This window comes from Alligator mississippiensis, unplaced genomic scaffold (assembly GCF_030867095.1).
Source record: "Alligator mississippiensis isolate rAllMis1 unplaced genomic scaffold, rAllMis1 scaffold_158, whole genome shotgun sequence".
NCBI classification, from domain to species: Eukaryota; Metazoa; Chordata; order Crocodylia; family Alligatoridae; genus Alligator; species Alligator mississippiensis.
The window spans coordinates 1-21,175 of NW_026775345.1; the positions used below are offsets into that span (position 1 = coordinate 1).

The 21,175-nt window shown below is 47.2% G+C and overlaps 2 long non-coding RNA genes across 2 annotated transcripts; both read left to right on the plus strand.

The window, feature by feature from the left end:
• Positions 1-8,426: 8,426 nt before the first annotated feature.
• LOC132247168 (uncharacterized) lies at positions 8,427-10,805 on the plus strand. Its single transcript, XR_009458502.1, has 2 exons — positions 8,427-8,552; positions 10,086-10,805. It is a non-coding gene; the product is annotated as an uncharacterized LOC132247168 (long non-coding RNA).
• Positions 10,806-12,333: 1,528 nt separating this feature from the next.
• LOC132247169 (uncharacterized) lies at positions 12,334-19,341 on the plus strand. The gene is made up of 2 exons (XR_009458503.1): positions 12,334-15,044; positions 16,150-19,341. It is a non-coding gene; the product is annotated as an uncharacterized LOC132247169 (long non-coding RNA).
• The last annotated feature ends 1,834 nt before the right edge of the window (positions 19,342-21,175 follow it).

The following is a 21,175-nucleotide window of genomic DNA, read 5'->3' on the forward strand; positions in this document are numbered from 1 at the left end:
ATATTTTCAGCATATGTCTATATGAATGATGCATTTTAAAGGCTGTGATGAATGCTTAGGAGAGAAGAGGCTGGGTGAGAAGCTAGTTTATCAAAGAAGTGGCATTGAAACAAATAACAGTATTACCTCAGGTCTGTGTGAAGCGGCTAGTATTTGCTTTGGGTTCAGATTCAGCCAATTCACAGGATGGTGATTCGATTCAATGATTCAAATCACTGTCCTGATTTAATTTGGCCAAATCTCTAAATCAGCCATGCCAGGCCCATTCCCCGCCCCTCTCCCAGTCTGGCAATGGCTGCCTCAGCTCCCGTCACTTGTTTAAAAATAAAAAAAAGCCCCAGGTCACCAGGTGCTGCCAGGCAGGGGGTGATTCCTGCTGCCCCCCACTGCCCCATGCTGCATGTGGGGCTCTGCCTGAGCCACCAACCCCCGCTCGCTCCCCCAGCCCCACCATGGGTACCCCACATGGGCCAGCTCTGACCCTTTAAGAAGAAAAAAATGAAAAAACCCTGGGACTTGCCACTCCTGCCAGCAAGGGATGATCCCTGCTGTCCTGCACCATGGGGGGGGAGGGGGGGAGGGGAGGGCTCTGCACAAGCCTGCGAAGACCCAAGGCCACTGCAGGAGTGGTGAATGTGGGACTTTTCTCAGCTTTTTTTTTTTTTCTTAAAAGGCCTGGGTAGGGCATCCATGGGGGGGCTGGGGGAGTGGGGGGGGAGATGGGGGGCTCGTGGCAGAGCACCCCATGCAGCGTGGGGGGGAGTGGGAATCACCGCTTTAGCCCGGCAGCACCCGGTGAGCACCAGGGCTTTTCTTTAAAGTACCCGGAGCTGGGGTGAGCAGGGTAGCAGTCATAACTTTGCTCTCATGAACACCAACTCTGTGGTACATCTAGGGCCTGATACTCTGAAGTCAATGGAAAAGCTCCAACTGACTTCAGTTAATCAGGTCAGACATAAGGAAAGTTAAGGGAATTAAAGATATTTAACTTTTAGGATTTCAGTATTGTGTAGTTATATTATAAGTGAAAAGAAAGCAAAATGTTCTGACTTTCACATTCCCCCCAAAGTTCCAATTTATTATAAGAAAGAATAAAAATAAATAAATCCTTGAGTGATTTAAAGACAACAGTTTTTGTACAGTTTTTTTTATGCCAGCTGCCTTTCTGGAGTGTTACCAAATGGATAAGTAGACAAACAATAGAAAAAGCTGAATCCAATGAATGTTCTTCTTTCTTCAAATTCTTCTGAGAGCAAATAAGTCCTCCTGCCATTGCTAGCCAGGTTGGCAAATGCTATCTTTAGTGGAGCAGAGATTACTGTTTCATAAATTCAAGCTCAGAATTAAAACCTGAATAGTCAATTTCTCACATCTAACCCACAAGGGAGAGGAATTCTGTTCAGTGTTCAGGAAAAATCTCTTTATGAAAGTGTAGCTAATCTGAAATACAATAAGCTGTATTATTTCCCATTGCCTGGTCTGCTGCCAGCCATTTTGCTGGATTGTCCATCCTTTTTACATTAGCACTGTGAGGAAAAAAAAGTTTAATTATACAAGAGAGATCACTTTCGCACAATCACTTCCTACAAGAAAAGAAAATTATTCCTATTCTTGCTCATCTATTTTTTCAAGCACATTTTCCTTTGCACAAAAACCGTTTTTTCCTATATAAGTTACTCAATTTGAATTCTCCAGTCATTGAAGTTTGAGGGAGTTTGAGGTCAATGACCACAGGAAATGGAGTTTTCAGCCCATTGCCACTAGATGTGAGTGAATGGCCAAACAGAACTAGCCCCTTTATGGACCCAAAAGCATTACTTCTTCTTTCAGAACTAATTAATTATTTAACTAAAGGTTTTCTTATAATCAGTGCTAGTATGCTTATCATCAATGCTGCTTCCCAAGATTGAACATGGAAAGCAATTTCTGATGGAGGTAGAATAGGAAGATGGACTATAAGCAAATAGAAATATTTGCCAAAAAAAAATATCTTTAATGATCACAGTGCTCACATTACTTTCTTAATTACATTTGCATAATTCAAGTTAACCCTAATGATGGCAGTGACTCACTTTTTATTTCATCAGTACTTCTGAGGAAGGCAGGACATGATTTTTTTTCTGGAACTCAACAATGTGAATTTGCTAAATGACAGTAGAAATCACTTCCAACCACCTCAAAACTGGGCATTTATTTCTTGTAGCCTGATGCTTTAGGCACAATAGGAAGACAATAAAACTAATTCCTGGACCTAATTCTCCATTTTCTGACATCTTGGATGTTCATTTATTTACTTCAATGCAAAGTAGCAATAAAGCACTGCCAGTTTGTATTGGTCAACAGGACTTGCACAAAGGGTCAATTCCAGGGGGGCGTAGTGGTGCAGTTGTACCTTCTTTGATACCGGTTCCACCTAAATGTTAACACCAACTGCCTCGGAGGGGCAGCAGCATTTCTATTCAGGCTACACTGAAGATGTCAATTGACTTCATCTGTCTGATTCCTACCAATCTCTCTCTACTCTACAGGTGTTTACAACCCTTTCTCCTTTTAATGGACTTGAATATTCCATTATTCAAAATATCCTTTCTTCTTCAATTTTATTATCTATTACCTGTTCCTGGAAATGCCCCTTTTCTATTTCACAGCTCTACAGACTGGTTTTAGCTCTGGCTAAAAACCTTGAGTCATAGTATTAACTCAGGTGCAAAAATGACTGACCATGAAGTACTGGAGGCACTGTCAAGATGCTAAAAAAGATTATATTTTGTTTTATCGACCTGAATAAGACACATACATTTAACTGCGATGACTACTTCTTCAGCATTTTCTTGCAGTGGAGTCCTTGCAGTTATTGTCTTTTATGATTGTCTTATCTGTGTGTCCAAAGATGGCTGATGAGGCCTATCCAGGATCAACAGACTCTACTGCAGCTCAGATGTGTATTTCTCCTGTTGTTATTGTGAGGCTTCAAAGTACTGAGATCCCTTCAGCAGACTTTTCCTCCATTTGGGATGGTTCTGGCCAATAGTCTCCTATGAGTTGTCATTGATGCTGCATTTTTTTAAGTTGGCTGTGAGGATGTCTCTGTAGTACTTTCTCTGCCCTCCTCTTGAGCATCTGCCTTAACAGAGCCAAGAGAATAAAACTTGATTTGGGAGTCTGAAGTTGGATATCTGATGATATGGCTGGCCCAACAAAGTTGATGTCAGATGATCATTACCTAAGTACTCTTAGTGTTTGCTAGCAGGAAGGTGGTAAAGTTAGTGTGTCTGTCTTCCCACTGGATTTGGAGGAACTTCCACAGGCAGTGTCGATAGTACTGCTCCAAGAGCTTTGGATGCATCTTGTATGTTGTCCGTGACTCAGCTCTGTACAGCAAGGTGAGGATCATGAATATTTGATACATCATGAGCTTGATTCTGGATCTGGATATTTAAACACCTGTTTCTTCTGGCATCTAAATCCTATATTGGATTTCTTCATTGATGTCAGCCTTCTGCAAGAGAGAGCTTGTGAGGTATGGGAAATACTCAACATTATCCAGCGTCCAACCATGGAAACTACAAAAGGATTACCTTGCTGTCCACCACAGGAAAGATCATTGTGAGAACTCTTCTGAACCATCTCATCCCACTTGCTGAAGACCTTTACAGGATATCAGTGTGCATTTAGAGCATCGAGATTTCATAGACATTAGGGCTGGAAGGGACCTTGAGAGATCATCAAGTCCAGTCCCCTGCCCCAGGGGCAGAAAGTCAGCTAGGGTCAAAGGATCCCAGCAAGACAAGCATCCAAATGTTCCTTGAATGAGTCCAAAGTGGGTGCCTGTGCTACTTCTGGAGGGAATCTATTCCAGGCCTTATGGGCTCGTACAGTAAAGAAGTTTTTCCTTATGTCCAGCCTAAAATGGTCATGGAGGAGTTTATGACTGTTGGTCCCTGTTATCCCTTGGGGTGCTCTGGTGAAAAGTTGTTCCCCCAGATCCTGATGAATACCCCTTATACACTTATAGGCAGGCACCAGGGAGCTCACCCCTGAGTCTTTGCTTTTCTAGGCTGAAGAATCCTATGGCTCTCAGCCTCTAATCATAAGGCCTATTTTCCTTCCCTCTGATCATGTACATGGCTCTCCTCTGGACTCTCTCAAGCTTCTTGACATCCTTCTTGAATTGTGGAGCCCAGAACTGGATGCAGTACTCCAGCTGTGGTCTTACCAAGGCTGAGTACAGTGGGAGGATGATATCCTGAGATTTACTTGAGAAACGTCTATGGATGCAAGCCAGTTTTACTTGCTTTACCAGCTGTGACATCACATTTGGTGGCTCATGTTCATCTTGTGGTCAATCATGACCCCCAAGTCTCTTTCAGCCATGGTGCTAGTGAGCATAGCACTGCCAAGCCTATAAAGGTGCTGCCTTTTTTCCCCCGAGGTGGAGTACCTTGCATTTTTTGGTACTGAACATCATCAGATTTATATCTGCCCTCTTACTAAGCTTATCCAAGTCAGCCTGGATAACTAGCCTATCCTCAGGTGTGGACACTATGCCCCAAATTTTAGTGTCATTGGCGAATTGGACAGTGCACTTCTGACACCAATGTCCACATCATTGGTAAAGATGTTGAAGATAAGTGGTCCAAGGACAGAGCCTTGGGGGACACCACTGGTCACAGAGCACCACAGTGATTCTCTTCCACTGACTACTACTCTCTGGGTCTGACCTTGGAGCCAATTTCCCAGCCATTGGACTAGTGTAGCCAAGACCACAATTGGCCAATTTTTCCATGAGGCGTTCATAGCACACCAAATCAAAGGCTTTTTAAGGTCCAGATATATGATGTCAATTTCTTCTCCCTTGTCCACGTGATATGTCACCTGATCATAGAAGGAGATGAGATTGGTCAGGCAAGACCTACCCATGACAAACCCATGCTAGTTGTCCCTCAGGATGTTGCCATCAGCCAGCTCATCAAGTAGAGTCTCTTTGATAATTTTCTCCAGAATCTTACTTGAGATCAAGCTGATTGGCCTGTAATTCCCAGGATCTACTTTCCTCCCTTTCTTGAAGATGGGTACCACATTGCCCTTCTTCCAGTCTTCAAGTACTTCACCTGAGTGCCACAAGTTTTTGAATATTTTTAAGAGACACAACTGATACGATCTTCACTGCTTGCCAGCTGCAGGAGAAATGCCAGTAACAAGGTAAGCCTCTCTACGTGGCCTTTTCTGACCTAACAAAAGCTTTCGACTCTGTCAGCTAAGAAGTGTTGTGGAGGATCCTTTTGAAGTAAGGATGCCCACCAAAATTTGTCACCATTCTCTGCCTGTTCCCTGATGGTATGTGAGTGGAGGTTCTCAGTGATGGATCTATCACAGATCCCTTTGGCTGCATCAAGACAAGTGCAACTATGTGTTGTATGGTGCCACAGACATGTCAGTGGTGCTGCATACTGCACATTCTATCGTTCTCCACACTGGAAGGGGGTAGCATGCAAGGGAGCAGCATGAATATCCAGGGATTGAAAAACCATGGGGGAAAAAACTGAAGTGGCGCATGTGGCAGCAGTGTGTGCCACCCAAAACTGGAGCCTGGTTGACCAGAGCCACAATCCTCTGCTGGCCAGGTTTTGTGCAGCAGGATCACTACTGCTGGCCCCAGCCTCCCCTACCCTACCAGGGGTAACTTGCTGCATGCCAGAGTGTGAGACACATTCCCTGGGGACAACTAGTGTTGGCATAATGTGAGCCACTGTTAGTTGTCCCCAGGGAACCAAATGTTCATGCACATCTGGATGTGGCCTTAGGTTAAAATGGCAGTTAAGCAAGGCTTGTCATCATTCTAGTGCTCTTCTTAATATTCCTTGCCATGATGCTACATCTGATCACTAGGGATCCGGGTTTTCCATTTCCCATGGAAAAATGGAGAAAACCATGGATTCCCTGTTTTTATTGGAGAAAATGTGGATTTCCCTTTTTAGCAGAGAAGTGAGTGGATTCTCTGCTTTTGCAAAGAGCTATTGCAGGCTGGAACAAGCCTGCAAGAGCTGATTGCAGAAAGGGTGGGAAATCCCCACCACTACCCAGAGGGGGAAGGGTGGCACCTGAGATTCTGGGTCAGCCAAGGTTGGGCTCAGGCTCAGACTTGCCCTTCACCCCTGGATCCTAGAGGTAAGTGGAGCTTGGGGGCTGTGGAGCGGGGCTGAGGGCATGGGGGATGCTGCCGGCTCCAGGTGGCACACTGCTGCCAGGTGCAGGGGTGAGGGCAGGGGTGCCCCTATGCAGGGGGCTTTGCAGGTAAGCGATGTGAGGCATGCATGCCATCTGTCCAGCCACCTAGGGGAGGGGCACACTGGCATGCAGCCAGTTGCACAGCTCCTTGGCCGGCTCAGCAGTGGCGGTGAGAGATGGGGGTGGGACAGGGCTCATATGTGGCGACTGGTGCCGCTTCCCTGTGGGGCCATGCCAGCAAAGACAGCCGCTGTGTAAAAAAAACCTCCCCATGCCGCTGCGGAGCCATGCCCGAAGTTGTGCAGTCAGCCGCAGGGCAGCAGCAGCTGTGTGGTGGTGGCTGGGTGGCAAGCAGCCATCCCTACTACCATCCTGCGCTGCACCGCACTGTGGCTGCCACCACACTGCTGCTGCTGCCGTACAGCCGGACACATAGCTCCATGCAGGATGGTGGTGGGGATGGCTGCGTGCTGCTCGGCCACCACCACGCTGCTGCTGCCATCCTGCGGCTGGCCGCCCAGGTCCAGGCATGGCTCTGTGGAGAATGCAGGGAGGTTTTGTATACAGCGGCCATCACTGTGGGCATGGCCCTACAGGTAAGAAGCAGTGGCTGCCACACATGAGCCTTCCCCACCCCTCCAGCCACCATTCCTTGCCACTGCCACTGCAGAGATGGCCATGGAGCTGTGCAGCTGGCTGCATGCTAGCCTCCCCCTCCCCTAGGCAGCTGGCCGGGCAGCATGCTTACCTGCATCGCTTACCCACAAAGCCCTCCAGAGAGAGGCAACCCTGCCCTCATCCCCTGGCCATGCACCTGGCTGCGGTGTGCCACCTGGGGCCAGCAGCACCCCGCAGCTCCCAAGCCCCACTTACCTCTAGGGTCCAGGGGCAAAAGGCATGGCTCCACAGTGGCAGTGCTTGCCCACAAAGTCCCCCTCCATCCCCCCAGCCAGCACGCAGCTGCCACCACCCTGCACTACCACAGACCCATGCAGCTGGTTGTGGGGCATAAGCAGTGGTGCAGTGGCGGCTTCTGCATGCAAGCCCCACTTTCCACTCCCTGGCTGGGCGGCACATATGTGGCCCACCCATGGTGATTGCCACCGCACTGCCACTGCCATGCCCTGCGCAACTTGCCCACACAACCATGCAGGTGGCCATGGGATGGTAGCGCAGGGTGCAGTGGCACAGTTGTGGTGGTGGCCTCTGTGTGCAAACCCTCTGTCAAGCCGGCCGGTGCATGTGTGGCCTGCAGAGTGGCACTCCTGCCCTCACCCCCTGGCCCTGCTCCTGGGAGTGGGCACAGGCCACGCTTCCCCCCTTTCTTGATCTACCCCCCCCCCAGCACCTTCCCTTTCCCCTGCCCTTCCCTGCCCCAACACATACTTACCTGCTGGGGTGGGTGTCAGTGTCTGTGTGTACCTCTGTGTCTTCATGTCTGTGGCTGTGTGTCTGGGGGGCTGTTGTGAGGGGTGTCATGAGGGCTTTTGAGGTGGGAGGAGGGAGTGCAGGGCACCAGCAGTGCTGAGGGGGCGGTTTGGGGGGATTTTAATTTTTATGATGGATTTTGGGTTTTTAATCAGAGAATTTGTTATTTTTAATTGGAGAAAACTAGGATCCTTGCCAATCACCAACAAACTTCCAGCCAACCTGGAGCTAAACTACCAAATGTTACACTGTTTAACTTCAGTCAATACTGAACCAAAACCAAGAGCTTTCTGACCTCAGTTATTGAGCTCCAGTATTTTAATGATGCTGTAGTGTATGCTCACTTGGAAGCAGACATTTGTCAATGTCAGGAAATTGTCAATGTCTTTACCAAGGCATACAAGAAAATGAGACTGACACTTAACATTCAGAAGATTAAAGTCCTCCACCAGCAAGCTCCTTATGAACTGTCCCCAGCTGCATTAATCGAAAGGCACTGTACAATGACTACAGGACTACTGACACCATATATTTTGAATATTTGTTGCTTAATTTGTTGTATTTTTTAAACACAATATATAATCTATCCAATTAATGTACATTCCAATATTTAGTTATATTAGTTTTTGCTTGGGTCTTAAACTTAATAATATAATGCTAGGCTCTTAGCATGTTAGTATAACTTCTAGTTTCTCTTTAATTGGATAAAATTGTGCATTGTGTTATACGTGATGATGCGCCACATGACCTGACCTTCACTCCCTTTTCAGAATTCTAGGTCTGCCCATGCTTACACATTTGCTTTGTTTTAGGTATGTGTGTAAGTGCTTTCCTAAATTTCTTTGCACATCTGCAAGCATTTTCCAAGATACAATGGTGCTTGAAAACCTGTTCAGGTAAGCCTGCTACACATTTCACCTAATGTACCTTTCTTTTTCTTTAGTTTTCTTTGTAACTTCCCTTTTATTATATCTTACTCAATTTCCTCCCTAAATTTTCTTGGGAAGCTGCTTTCCAACTGTATGTACTTCTCCACAACAACTTCTGAAAAAAAATTAAGGGGTTTTTTTGTGTGTGTGTGGGTTTTTTTAACCAAAGAAGGAAGGATTGATTTACTTAATCAATTAGGCTGACTACATGTTAAAATGCAACAAAAAACTAAGTTAAGTGGAGCTGCTAAAGTGGATACTTTCCTTTCCATTTTTTTTCCCCCTCTTAGTGCTCATCAGCACTTTCCTTGACTGCAAGGGTAATTATTTCTTTGTTTGTCAGGAACATTAAAATTGTTATGGTTTCTAAAGAAAATGTGCTTAAACTACTTAAAAGTAACATGCACAATGGGCTATCACAGCTGACTTTTCTAGCAGAGTTATTTTAAGAAATAGTAGTACAGAGTAATACAGGAATTAACTCTTTGTGCTTTAGGAAGAATATCATAATTCTAAAAATGGGTTCTTTGAATAATTAAGGGACAGGGAATGAACAGTCTCCAAAATGCATTTCTGAAATTTGTCTAGCTGTACTACCAGGAACTTTGATAATAGTCATCTTTCAAAACTATATTGGATTTACTTGTCCATAGCCTCCTGCTTTCTGTCAATAAATGTCTTGTTTGTTTTTTTCTTTTTTTGAAAAAGCATGGTTGAAGTTAGCAATTAGAAAATTGGGAAACTGATGGTGTGGGTTAACACTAAGATATTAGTGTGCAGGTGTTGACAAACAGACCCCATCCCCCTCCAGCTCTCCCAGCCCCATCAATGGCTGCCTTGCCTGGCCTCAACATCCCAGATCTTAAAAAAAAAAAAAAAAAAAAAGCCCCGTACTCACTGGATCCTACCAGGTGGTGGGGCAATATGTTCTGTCCCCCCACTGCCCTGTGCTGCATGGGGACTCTGCTATGAGCCCCATTCCCCAGCCCCACCTGTCCCCAGCATCTCAGACCTTTTTTTTTTATTATTTTTAAAGCCCCACATTCACTGCTTCCTGCCAGGTGGGGGGGGGGTCAATCCTCACTGCCCTGCACTGCATGGGGGGGCACTCTTCCATCAGCTCCCAGAAGCCCCAACAGCTGCTGAAGCAGCCAGTGAGTGTGGGTCTTTTTTTTTTTTTTTTTTTTTTTTTTTTTTTTTTTTTTTAAAGAGCTGGGATGCTGGGGCTGGGCGGAGCAGTCATTGATGGGGCTGGTATGACAGCCAGAACCAGAGACATTAATAAGCAATAAATATGTGCTTCTTGGAGGCATTTGGTATTTTGCCTAAACAGGTAACATTAGATAATATAAGATTGTAAGTTTGTAAACTGCAAATGTAACTTGTCTGTCATAAGTTTAACCAAAATGATGAAATTAAATGTTTGTGGAACTGACTGGGTCTCATATGCGAAGCTGTAGCTGTAAGATTAGGAAACCCAATCTTTTTTTTTTTTCTCAGGGTTCAGCCTTGATGATAAACCTGGATCTAACTGCCTGGCACACCCAACACATTCCAGGAAAGCACATCCTGAGAAAGCATATTCAAATGAAACCTAAAAGGGGTTGGAGTCAAGGCGGAGCAATGTCAATTTCTAACCTAAAGGTGCTGCATCATAATTTGCTTATTGGATAAACCCAAGCTTGGGTAGTAACCTTTTATGATAATTTTTAACACCTTTCAATCCCATAGGGTAACAGCTATAGGGCAACATTGTGAGTGGCTCTGAGGCCAACAGATTAACATAAGACTAGGTATAAAAAGCACGTGCATGAGGTAACCAGCAGGAAGGAGGGAACAGAACGGTCATTTCTGGTCCACTCCCGGACCCCAGACTCCTGGTGTGAGTGAGGATCAGATCCTGATCAAGGGATCTTCCCTGGCAACCCTGTGACAGCATTGATCGGGGAAGCCTGACTTCGCTGGAATCACTTGACGTGTACCTGGCATTGAGGGACTATCGATAAGTTGCCAACCCATGTCTGTCTATCTGTTGTTTTAAACAGCCCGGTGACTAATACCCTCGCAGTGCACAGTTGGCCTGCGATAGAATTGACCTGTTGTTATTATCTGTTGTTATTATTTACTATTAGCTCTTTAATACTGCATTATCTGCTTATCGCATATAACTTTCTGTTAACTGCTGTGTGTGTAAGCTATAATAAATTTGCCTTTATTTCACTCCCAACTTTGCCTCCTCAAGCTGAAACTGAATCAAACAGCCCAGTTGGCCTGTGATAAAATTGATACACTCACAGTGCCCAGCTGGCCTGTGACAAAATTGGCATTCATGAACAGGATCAAGGATGGAGAGTTCGGAGGGAAAGAATGGTGCAGAGGGGGCAGAGGGTTGGACCCCACTGATTGCTTTAATAGAAGAGGTTATGAGTATTAAGAATCCAGGGTGGGATAAAGAGAGGTTAAGACCCACCTGGAGCGATCCCACCACAATACCCTGTCAGTGGGCTATGTTCATTGCTGTGCAGAGGGGGAGACCTAAGAAAGGATGCCTGTCTTGGCTGCTGGCAACCTGCCTAAGACTGGGAGCAGAGGAAGGCACTCAACTCCATGAAGAGAACCAATCCTTAAAAGACCAAGTGACCCAGCTTGAGAGGGACTTAAGGGAAGAAAAGGATTCTAGCAGTTTCACGTGCGTGGCTGTTAGAGCTGCTCAAGACCAACTAGAGATACTAGAGCATCGGGAGGGAAAAATACTAGTCACACAGGCAATCACCTCCCTTGAGCAGAAGGTACAAGTGGCATGATCAGTCGAAACTTCCCCTGAAAAGGTTTGGCAGTGTCTTCATGGCAGAATTCCAAAAACTGAGCTGTGGGATGACCCAGAGAGCGAGGATCTGTATGGTGAAATTGCAGTAAGCAAGCCAGGAGATGATGAGCATGTGAGGCTTACAGAAGAAGCCTGTGAGATCCCACTTCCTTATGCCCCACCAGCCCAAGAGAATTTAGGAGGAGAGTTAGCCCAAACCTTCCCAGTAGTGGTGACTCATACAGGGCCACAAGGGGGCAATCTCCGGACAGAGACACAGTCCTTTACTCGCACAGAAATCCAAGAATTACAAAAACAACATAAGGCCAAACCAGGGGAGCAAATAATAGACTGGTTAGTTTGAATGTATGGTGAAGGGGCCTCGGCAGTATATGTGAGTCGCACCAAGGCAGCACAATTGGTTCTCCACCCTGAAATCCAGTTGGGTCAGTGGGTCAGGCAGGATAACATTACTCTGTTTTCTGCTGCAGTGAAGGTGGTTGCTGTGGGTTATAATAACATGGAAGAAGAGCTTAACCTTTCCCCCTGGGCATGGGCTAACTTAGAGGCATCTAATAATGTCTGTATTAACTAGCATTAATTGAAATCATTCGAGCAGGGAACTGGAGGAACACTAGATGAAGAACTGGTGACAGAAGCCATGTGGAGGAAGTTCTGTCGGCAAGCACCGACGGAATGTGCTTCAGTTCTGCTGGCTTTACAACAATAGTTAGTAACTCACCCATTAAGAAATGCAATCCGGCAGTTGATACAGCTTCTGCCAATCTTGCAGGAGCTGGGGCTTCCCAAACTAATAAGAACTGCCAAGGCCATGGCAGTGGCCGCTGAGAAAGACAATCCAGCAGGGCCCCACAAGTCCAGAAAAGTGGGGAATGGAAAATCTAAACCTCTGCAGACACAGATGTGGAGGGAGTTACTGGCAGGAGGGTTCAATAAAGAGCAAATTGATGGGCTGCCCACCCCGGTCCTGCAAGTATTATGGGCCAAACACTGTGAGGATGGGAAAGGGAAGAAGACAGAGCCTTCAGAACCCCCTGACCTCCAGCAGTAGGAGTCCCGGCCAACCCAACCCCCAGAGCAAGGGGCCATCGTGGGGCAGTAGAGTATCGGGACCGGTAACACAGAATAATATTGGCCCCTTAATTCAAGTACCTATAAAGATTTGTCTCAATGGAAGGGAAAAGTCAATTAATATGCTACTAGACACTGGTGCCCAGCTATGTGTTTTGGACTGTGCAGAATGGAAAGGGGCACAGGGAACTCCCTAACAGGTAGTAGGAGTTGGAGGTGCCAGACGATCAGGACATTTGGTCCAGCCCACTTTCACCTTGCCTAATGGCTCCATAGTAACAGCAGCTGCTGTCAGGCTCTGGGGAGGGCCGAACCTTATGGGACTAAACATGTTGCAGGAGCAGCGGTTTATCCTTAAACAGGAAACTTGGCAGTTTGGATGTGCCACGGTTCAGGAAGGCAAGCAGAAGGACATATAATGACGGCAGTAGCCTGATGTTCCATGACCCCACTTGCTCTGCCAGCCATGAAGGGGGTACACTGACCTCAATACCGCATACCCCCCAAGGGAACGCAACCCATCAAGGACATCATCAACCGAGAGCTGGAGGATGGAACTATCATTCGAACTCATTCCCTGTACAACAACCCAGTGTGGCCAGTACGTAAACCAAATGGGGATTGGCGATTGACTATTGATTTTAGGGCTTTGAATGCCAACACTGACCATCTGATAGCCTCAGTCCCATCCATGTCTGCACTGATGGAAAGCATGAGGTGCTATGGCCCACAGTGGATGGGATTCATAGACATTAAGGACATGTTCTTTGTTATTCCCATCCATGAAAATCACTGGCCTTTGTTTGCCTTCACACGGTTGGGACAGCAGTACACCTATACAGTCCTACCCCATGTCTGGGTGCACAGCCCCACCTTGGCTATCAAAGAGCAAGCTGTGGTGGTCCATAAAGTCCAGTTGAGTCATCCAGAGGTACGTGTCTGGCAATACGTCGATGATGTCAAGGCTGGGAATTAACCATTTCTGGTTTTGACTCCCTAAAGGAAAAGGTGCAAGCATTTGGGTTCACGCTGTTCAGCAAAAAGATCCAAGAAGTCGGGCCCCAGTGTGAATTCCTGGAAATCCAATGGTAGCAAGGTGGACCCAGTGTACCAGCCAAAGAGCTGCAGAGTCTGGTAGATACCCCTGCCCCCAACACTGTAAAAGAGCTGCAAGCCCAGCTGGGTGCACTTAACTTCTGGCACCTGCATGTCCCTGAGTTTACTGTGTTGGCCTGGCCTCTGTATAATCCATGCAAGAAAAAAAAAACAGAGTGGGAATGGGGCCCCGAGCCCCAACATGTTATGCGGGCCCTCAAGGAAGCAGTGATCACCCACTCTCCCTAGCAGCACGGCACCCAGTAGGGGCGCTCTGGCTCCATGTAAACGTGTCTGAAGGGGGGCCCCATTGGAGCTTGTAGCAAAGGGACACACCTGAGACAGAGGTAAAACCCCTTGGCTTCTGGAGCTGAGGCTGGAAAGAGGCCGAAGCCCGATACACCCTTCTGGAACAAATGCTGTGTGCAGCAGCCACAGCTTTAACAGTCACAGAGGCCCTGAGAGGGGAGCTTCTCACTGTCATAATGACTCCGGTGCCCATCCTAAGAATGCTATTGTCCGACAGACACCTCCCTCCAGGGGGTTGAGCCCAAGAAACCACACTGCAAAAATGGATCTATTATATCTTAAGTCAAGCTCAGCAGGTGACCCCAAACGGACATCTAGTATTAGTAGCAAAGGTCACAGAGAGCACAATTAACATATACCCAGACACGGCCAGCCCAGACAAGCCGTCTCCCATCAAGGAAGCACCCCCCTTTTCACTCAACATGGAAACGTCAGAGGACATAGTGATCTGGTTTACCGACGGCTCAGCCAAAGGTCATACCTGGAGGGGGGCTGCCATACGAATCCAGGATAATAAGCAACTCACCCTGGGGGGGAAATTGTCAAAGTGCACAATATGCTGAGCTAGCTGCTGTAGTCACTGTGGCCAAGTATGAACTGGTAGAGGTAACAGGCTACCCGACAAGGCCCATTTATATTTACTGCGATTCATGGATGGTAGTGGAGAGTTTCACCAAGTGGCTACTCCTGTGGAAGAAGGAAATCTTCAAAAGGCAGGGAAGAGACATCTAAGCCATGAATAGTGGGAAGCTTTGTGGGAAATGGCACAGGGAGGCCTTCCCTTATACATACGGCACATCAGTGCAGCGCATGGGAGCAGAAAGGCTGAGGGGCCTGAGGCAAAGTGGAACAGGCAAGTGGATGAGCTAGCCAGAGGCAACACAGAAGCCCTCGTTGCTGAAGCAGAGGCTCAGTCACCCCCAGGAAAACTGCCCAGCCCCTCCCACCAGACCCCTGGAGTGCTAGCCACAGAGTGGCTGCATCGGCAGCATGGGCACCCTGGCTGCAATGGCACTGCTCGCCTAGCAGCCACCTGGGGCATTCACTTAACTAAAAGGGAAGAACAGGAATTAGTCAACTCTTGCATCACCTGCCAGGAGGTCAAAGGTCGACTAACCCCTGCCTCGACTACCCCTTTGTCGCTGCACGATGGAAAGGTAATATGGCAAGTTTGGCAATGTGACTTTATAGGCCTGCTTCCCCGCACTCCCAGAAAGTGACAGTATGTGTTTGTAGCCGTAGAAACAGTCACCAAAATGGTGTTCGCTTGGGCCTCCGCCGAGGCCACTGTGCAAGACACCTGTGCAGCACTAGGAGACCTGCTAGACACCTACCCACCTCCCATAGAACTGCAAAGTGACAATGGTTCACATTTTCGTAATCATCTTGTCTATGAATGGGCCGCAAGACATCATGTGCTGTGAACCTATCACATTCCCTATCGCCCACAATCTAATGGGCTAGTAGAACGGGCCAATGGTATCCTAAAATGCAACCTGTGAATGACTGCTGGCCCAGCCCTCAAGGACTGGGACTTGCACCTGAGTTGTTCAGTCAACTGGGCCAACAATCGGCCCTGCCCCGGAGGAAGCCCCATACAGCAAGCCTTCAGTCAGGCCAGACTCTACAAGCCGGCAATAGAACGGCCAAGGGGTGGTTGGGAGAAACTGCAAGCGGTGGACCAGGTAGTAGTTAAACATCCAGAGGGGGAAAAATGGGAAGGGGTGCTAATGGCACGGGACATAGATAGCTCATGGTGAGTGTCAAGGTTGGATCCATCTAATGGGAGCCAGACTCCATTTTTTCTTGTTCCTTTAGATTGGGTCCATCCACAGGCACAGCCATAGTGGCCCCGAGGCAGCCTGGAATCATCAGCCTGCTCCAGAGCGATGGCACCACCCTCACCTAATAATGAAGGGGTGGAATGCCATTATGATGGGACTTCTGGTCATTTGCTACTGTTTGATTACTGTGGGGCATTCACATGCTCCCACGCCCTGGATCGCACCCACTCCCAAAGCCTCAGACATGCTGGGATACTGGGAGTGCCCAGCCACAATTGAAGAAGTGCGAAACTTTGGCCTTTGAGTTGCCGACGGTGGATTGTGGACTGGCAAGGAGGAATCTGTCAATGTTACTGTGGGACAGGGTAGTTGCTTGGTTTCCTCCCATATGCCAGGATCGGGAAAAACAAATGTGGAACAGGGGGAGGTTCTTGTGGTTTCTTCCAATGGCCCTGATGCTGTTATATTCTGCCTGCAGGTGCGCTGCCCACCCTGGGTCCCAACATGACCACTGCTGCAACCCCACCTGCAGATCGAAATTCTACAACTACCTGGAGCCCAAGGAGGTGACCAAAACCTCCAACCCCACCTCCATGGGAGACTATAGCTCCAGCAGTTCCCCTGCCCGTTGACACTTTGGAATAATGGTGTTCAGCTCACCAAATACACCAGTCCTCCAGATACAGCAAGGTACTGTGGTAGTTTAAAAAATGGCTCTTATGCTGTCAAGTGGTGGTCCACGGAATGGGAGGCCAACATGTCCCACATTCCAGCTATTTTGTGGTTCCACCATATGAATGAAGGGGGGCTCGCTCACAGAATTGAATAAACAATAGCTGCATATTGCCAATCAGTCTGGGAAAATCTTCAGGACACAGCCCTGGTCAGCCCAGAAGAACTGGCTGAGCCCATGTGGGGCACCGTGCCAGAATAATTTCTGCAAGATACCAAAGCCATAGTCGCACCTGGGAAGTGTGCATTTAAGAGTACAAATGGGGACACACCCGAGTGAATGAGCTCCTTTGACCAACCCGATTGGGAAATTTACCAATCCCAAAAGGAAGATGGAAGATGGATAAACACCCGAACAGGAGAACCCCGAGCCGTTTTTTGCATTAAGCAAGGATGTACCTTGTTAATCCTAAAGGAGTCACCACAGCTGTATCCGCTACTTTGCTTATCTAACGTCACTCCCTGGTGGAGGTTCCAAACCAGGACTTCGGTCCTCCTTAATGCCTCCTTGTTCAATGCCGTATCACATTTAACCCCAAGCAATAGTTTGTAGAACAGCATTTCCTAACTGCTCTTCCGGTGCTTGGTTGGCAGAAAATATGCTGTGCTGGGCCTAGCCAACTGTTTTCCAACCCACCGCCCAGCCTTCAATCTCCCGGAAAAAGAGGGATACCCTAGACCGTGTGTGAAATGGGCTCAACTCAGCCATGGGAGTTTGGAACATAGATAAATCCCAGAAAAAACACCCAAGGAATCATGGATATATGGCGAGCCATAGGTTTTCTCATTCAGGGAGGTATAATTGATAACTTGGCTTTAGAATATGCTGATGAGTTAGTGGCAACCATTGGCCAAAAAGCAGCAGAAAGAAGTCACCTTTTGATGCATGCAGCCTTCCAAGCCGCTGCTAATCAAACCTGGAGCACTGCTTGTGCCCAAGTACAGCTTTTACTTTACTCAATACCTGGGGAAAATGAAGGTTATCTCAGGCACAAAGAATGGCTGCTGGCTTAGAGCACCATGGACTACCCCCAGCTTTAGCTCAACGGTTAGTTTACTGAGACACATGGAGCACAGGCTGGGAGGGGTGTAGCAAGACAAAATGCTTTTTTGTAGTACATGGGGTAGCAAATGGCACATGGTCCACTGCCCATCTCTTGACTACAGGACTTAGAGGGGGGTGCATGTGGGACTGGGACTTGCATTGTTCCATTTTGGAAATTGTAAACCCTGAAGATCCCAAGTATTTGGCCCAATCCCTGGTGTACCCTGTAAATGGCATTGTAATAAACTTGGGAACTTCATGAAGAGGGTGGCCTGATAGTCCCTCCAACATGGATTGTGTAACACCCCTACCAGCAACTCCCTATATTACCTTAGCCCAACGAGTTTGCTGGGAAAGTCCTGGCCACTTATATCATCCTAACAGTACAGAGGCTCAAGATTTCCAAGGGGCATCAGCTACCCTATATGTCCAAGACCAGAAAACCACCTTAATGTGGCCAAAAACCCAATTAGAAATTGTTACCCTCAACCTAAGTCTTCCAAAATCCTGGATTAAAGATGTAAACATGTTCCAGCTAAAGAGATGGGGTGAAGTAGCAACCTACATTAAAGGTCTGTTTGAAAATGCCCAAAAAGGAAAACAACTTGCTCTCGTAACTCAAGAGGGAGGTAAAATTATTAAACGCACTATTAATATTCCTCCACTGTGTAAGTAGTATAAAGTGGTCTGTATTGTACAAATATATACCTTTACTACAGGTGCTCCTTTTCCTTGGTTTGTGGTAGTAATACGTTTAATCATAAAAATAATATTATTCAATATAATCTTTAAATGTTATTATTATAAAATTCAGTCTAATACTTATGCCAAAGTAAATGTTGTTGCTTCTGCCAACCATGTATATACCACCTGGCAGAAATCATATTTGTAGGCCTTACCAAATGCTCCAAAGCAGCAAGGGGTGGATTGTGACAGCCAGAACCAGAGGGATTAATAAGCAATAAATATGTGCTTCTTGGAGGCATTTGGTATTTTGCCTAAACAGGTAATATTAGTTAATATAAGGTTGTAAGTTTGTAAACTGCAAATGTGACTTGTCTGTCATAAGTTTAACCAAAATGAAAAATTAACTGTTCGTGGAACTGACTGCGCCCCATAGGCAAAGCTGTACCTGTGAGATTAGCTGACCTAACGGTTTCTGCTCAGGTTCAGCTTTAGTGATAAAAACTGTATCCAATTGCCTGGCACACACAACACATTCCAGGAAAAAATGTCCCAAGAAAGCATATTCAAATGAAACCTAAAAGGGGTTGAGGCTTAGGCAGAGCAATGTCAATTTCAAACCTAAAGGTGCTGCATCATAATTTGCTTATGGGAAAAACCCGAGTTTGGATAGTAACCTTTTATAATAATTTTTAACACCTTTCAATCCCATAGGGTACCAGCTACAGGGCAACATTGTGAGTGGCTCTGAGGCCAACAGATTAACATAAGACTAGGTATAAAAGCCATGTGCATCAGGTAACGAGCAGGAAGGATGGAACAGAATGGTCATTTCTGTTCCACACCTGGACCCCAGACTCCTGGTGTGAGTGAGGATTAGATCCTGATCAAGGGAACTTCCCTGGCAACCCTGTGACAGCGTTGATTGGGGATGCCTGACTTCACTGGAATCACTTGACGCATACCTGGCATTGAGGGATTATCAATAAATTGCAAACCCATGTCTGCCTCTGTGTTGTTTTGAACAGAGTAGTGGCTAATTAGCTTACAGTGCCCAGTTAGCCTGTGAAAGAATTGATCTATCTGTTGTTATGATCTGTTGTTATTATTTACTATTAGCTCTTTAATACAGCATTATCTGCTTATTGCATTTATCTTTCTGTTAACTGTTGTGTGTGTGTAAGCTGTAATAAATTTGCCTTTGCCTCACTCCCAACTGTTACCAGATTTGCCCATTACTTTGGGGTGTGCTCATTTATTAGTGATAGTTTCTAGGGTCTTGGTAATTCTGTCAATGTGCTGCTTGTGTTACTTGTGTTTCTATACGGAGCTGTATCTCCCCCTTCTGCAAGCCGTCACCCCCAATGGAGCTATCTTGCAGGACTCAGTTTTAATGGGACTGGGTTCCTCCAGTCACCAAATCAGTCATACACACACAAATTAATGTGACACGCCTGACCCGGCCAGGTTGATCAGCATGGACAGGCTGACACCCTCATATGCCAAGAATCAGTTAATCAGAGCAACAATAAACTGCAGTCAGACACAAGCACACAGGTAAACAGCATCCCTCTGAATCCGTCTGAGTGTCCAGCTGACACCCTCATGGGCCAGCATTCAGTTCATGGGGCACGTCTGTGTCAAACTGGGTCAATCAGCCTGTACAAGCTGATCCCCTTATGGGTTTCAAACTCAGCACGTCCCAATCTTTGACCTCTTGATGAGCAGACCCCACAATATTTTTGGGCTTCACAGGGATCTTTAGCTTAGGTAAAAGAAGCATTGCTGCAGAGCACGGGAGGAAAGGGAAGAAGAGAAGGAAAAATATACCCAATTACTACCAGTTTTACTCTAAAAGTTATTTATTGCTAAGCATATGAAATATATAATGGTACTAGTAGTAATAGCCATGGAAAAGGAAAATAAACACAAACAGTTTCAATACTACCCTGGTTTCACTAAGTATTTGGGGAAACTTAGCTCAAGCTTAACTAATACAATTCAGGTTCAGAAATGTATGCCTAGAGAGAAAAGAGAGAGAGAGAAAGAGAGCTGGCATCTCACCAGTCCAAGGTACTCAGGCTGCAGAGCTGACAGGCACAGTCCTTGAAGGGAGATGATCTGTTCTTCCAGCGTCCCCAGACCAACAGGAGTTTTTCTTCTTTTCTTTCTTTCTTTCTTCCTTTCTTTCAAGATGGCCGCTGACAGGTGAAGCCCTTCTGAGCTCCTGCAGCTCGGGTGCCTTTTGTGCGTTCCCTGCACTCCGTGCCCCCTTTTCCTGTCCCCACCATCCCAAAAACCTTGCCTCTACCCACCCTGTCCCTGGGGACCCCCTTCCCCCCCCGCTTTCTGAGCATTTATCCCCTGGGCTCTGGTAGCCTCGGTTGCCTCTGCCCCTCCCCCACCCCCGCCTGAGTTCTCCCTAAGATTCCTGCTGCCTCTCTCCCCCAGGGCCCCTTACCTTGGTCCCTGCCATCTCCCCCTGCCTTGGGGCTTGCCCTGAGCCCCTGCAGGGTTGCTTTGCCCCCCCTCAGGCTGATTTTGGGGCGTTTTGAGCCCCCTCCCAGTCCCAGTCCCCCGTGTCAGCCTGAGGCTTTTTTTTTTTAATTAATTAATTAATTTATTTATTTTCCCCCTTCCCGGGAGAGAGTTAACTCTCTCCTGCCGGGATGCCGCCAGAAGCCAAGGCACTTGGCATGGGGATGTCTCTGAGGACCTTCCTCTCAGCCATGGCATGCGGGTGCACATCCCTCTCCACGTCACAGTGGAGGACTGCGCTGGAGCTCTGGTGGACCTGCTGGGATGCCGGAGCGTCTGGTATGCCTCCCGGGTCAATTCGGTGCCCATTATCTATCTGAGCTCTCCCAACCTGGTGAGGGAGGTGTGTGCGGCGGGGCTGGAAGTCTCGGGGGTCCACCACTTGGTCACGCCCCTAGAGACCCTGGCAGTGTGGGTGGTGGTCTCCAACGTGCCCCTGCACCTGTCAGACTGGGACCTCACCAACGCGGTCGAGCGCTACGGTGTCCTCACCAGCCCCTGGTGC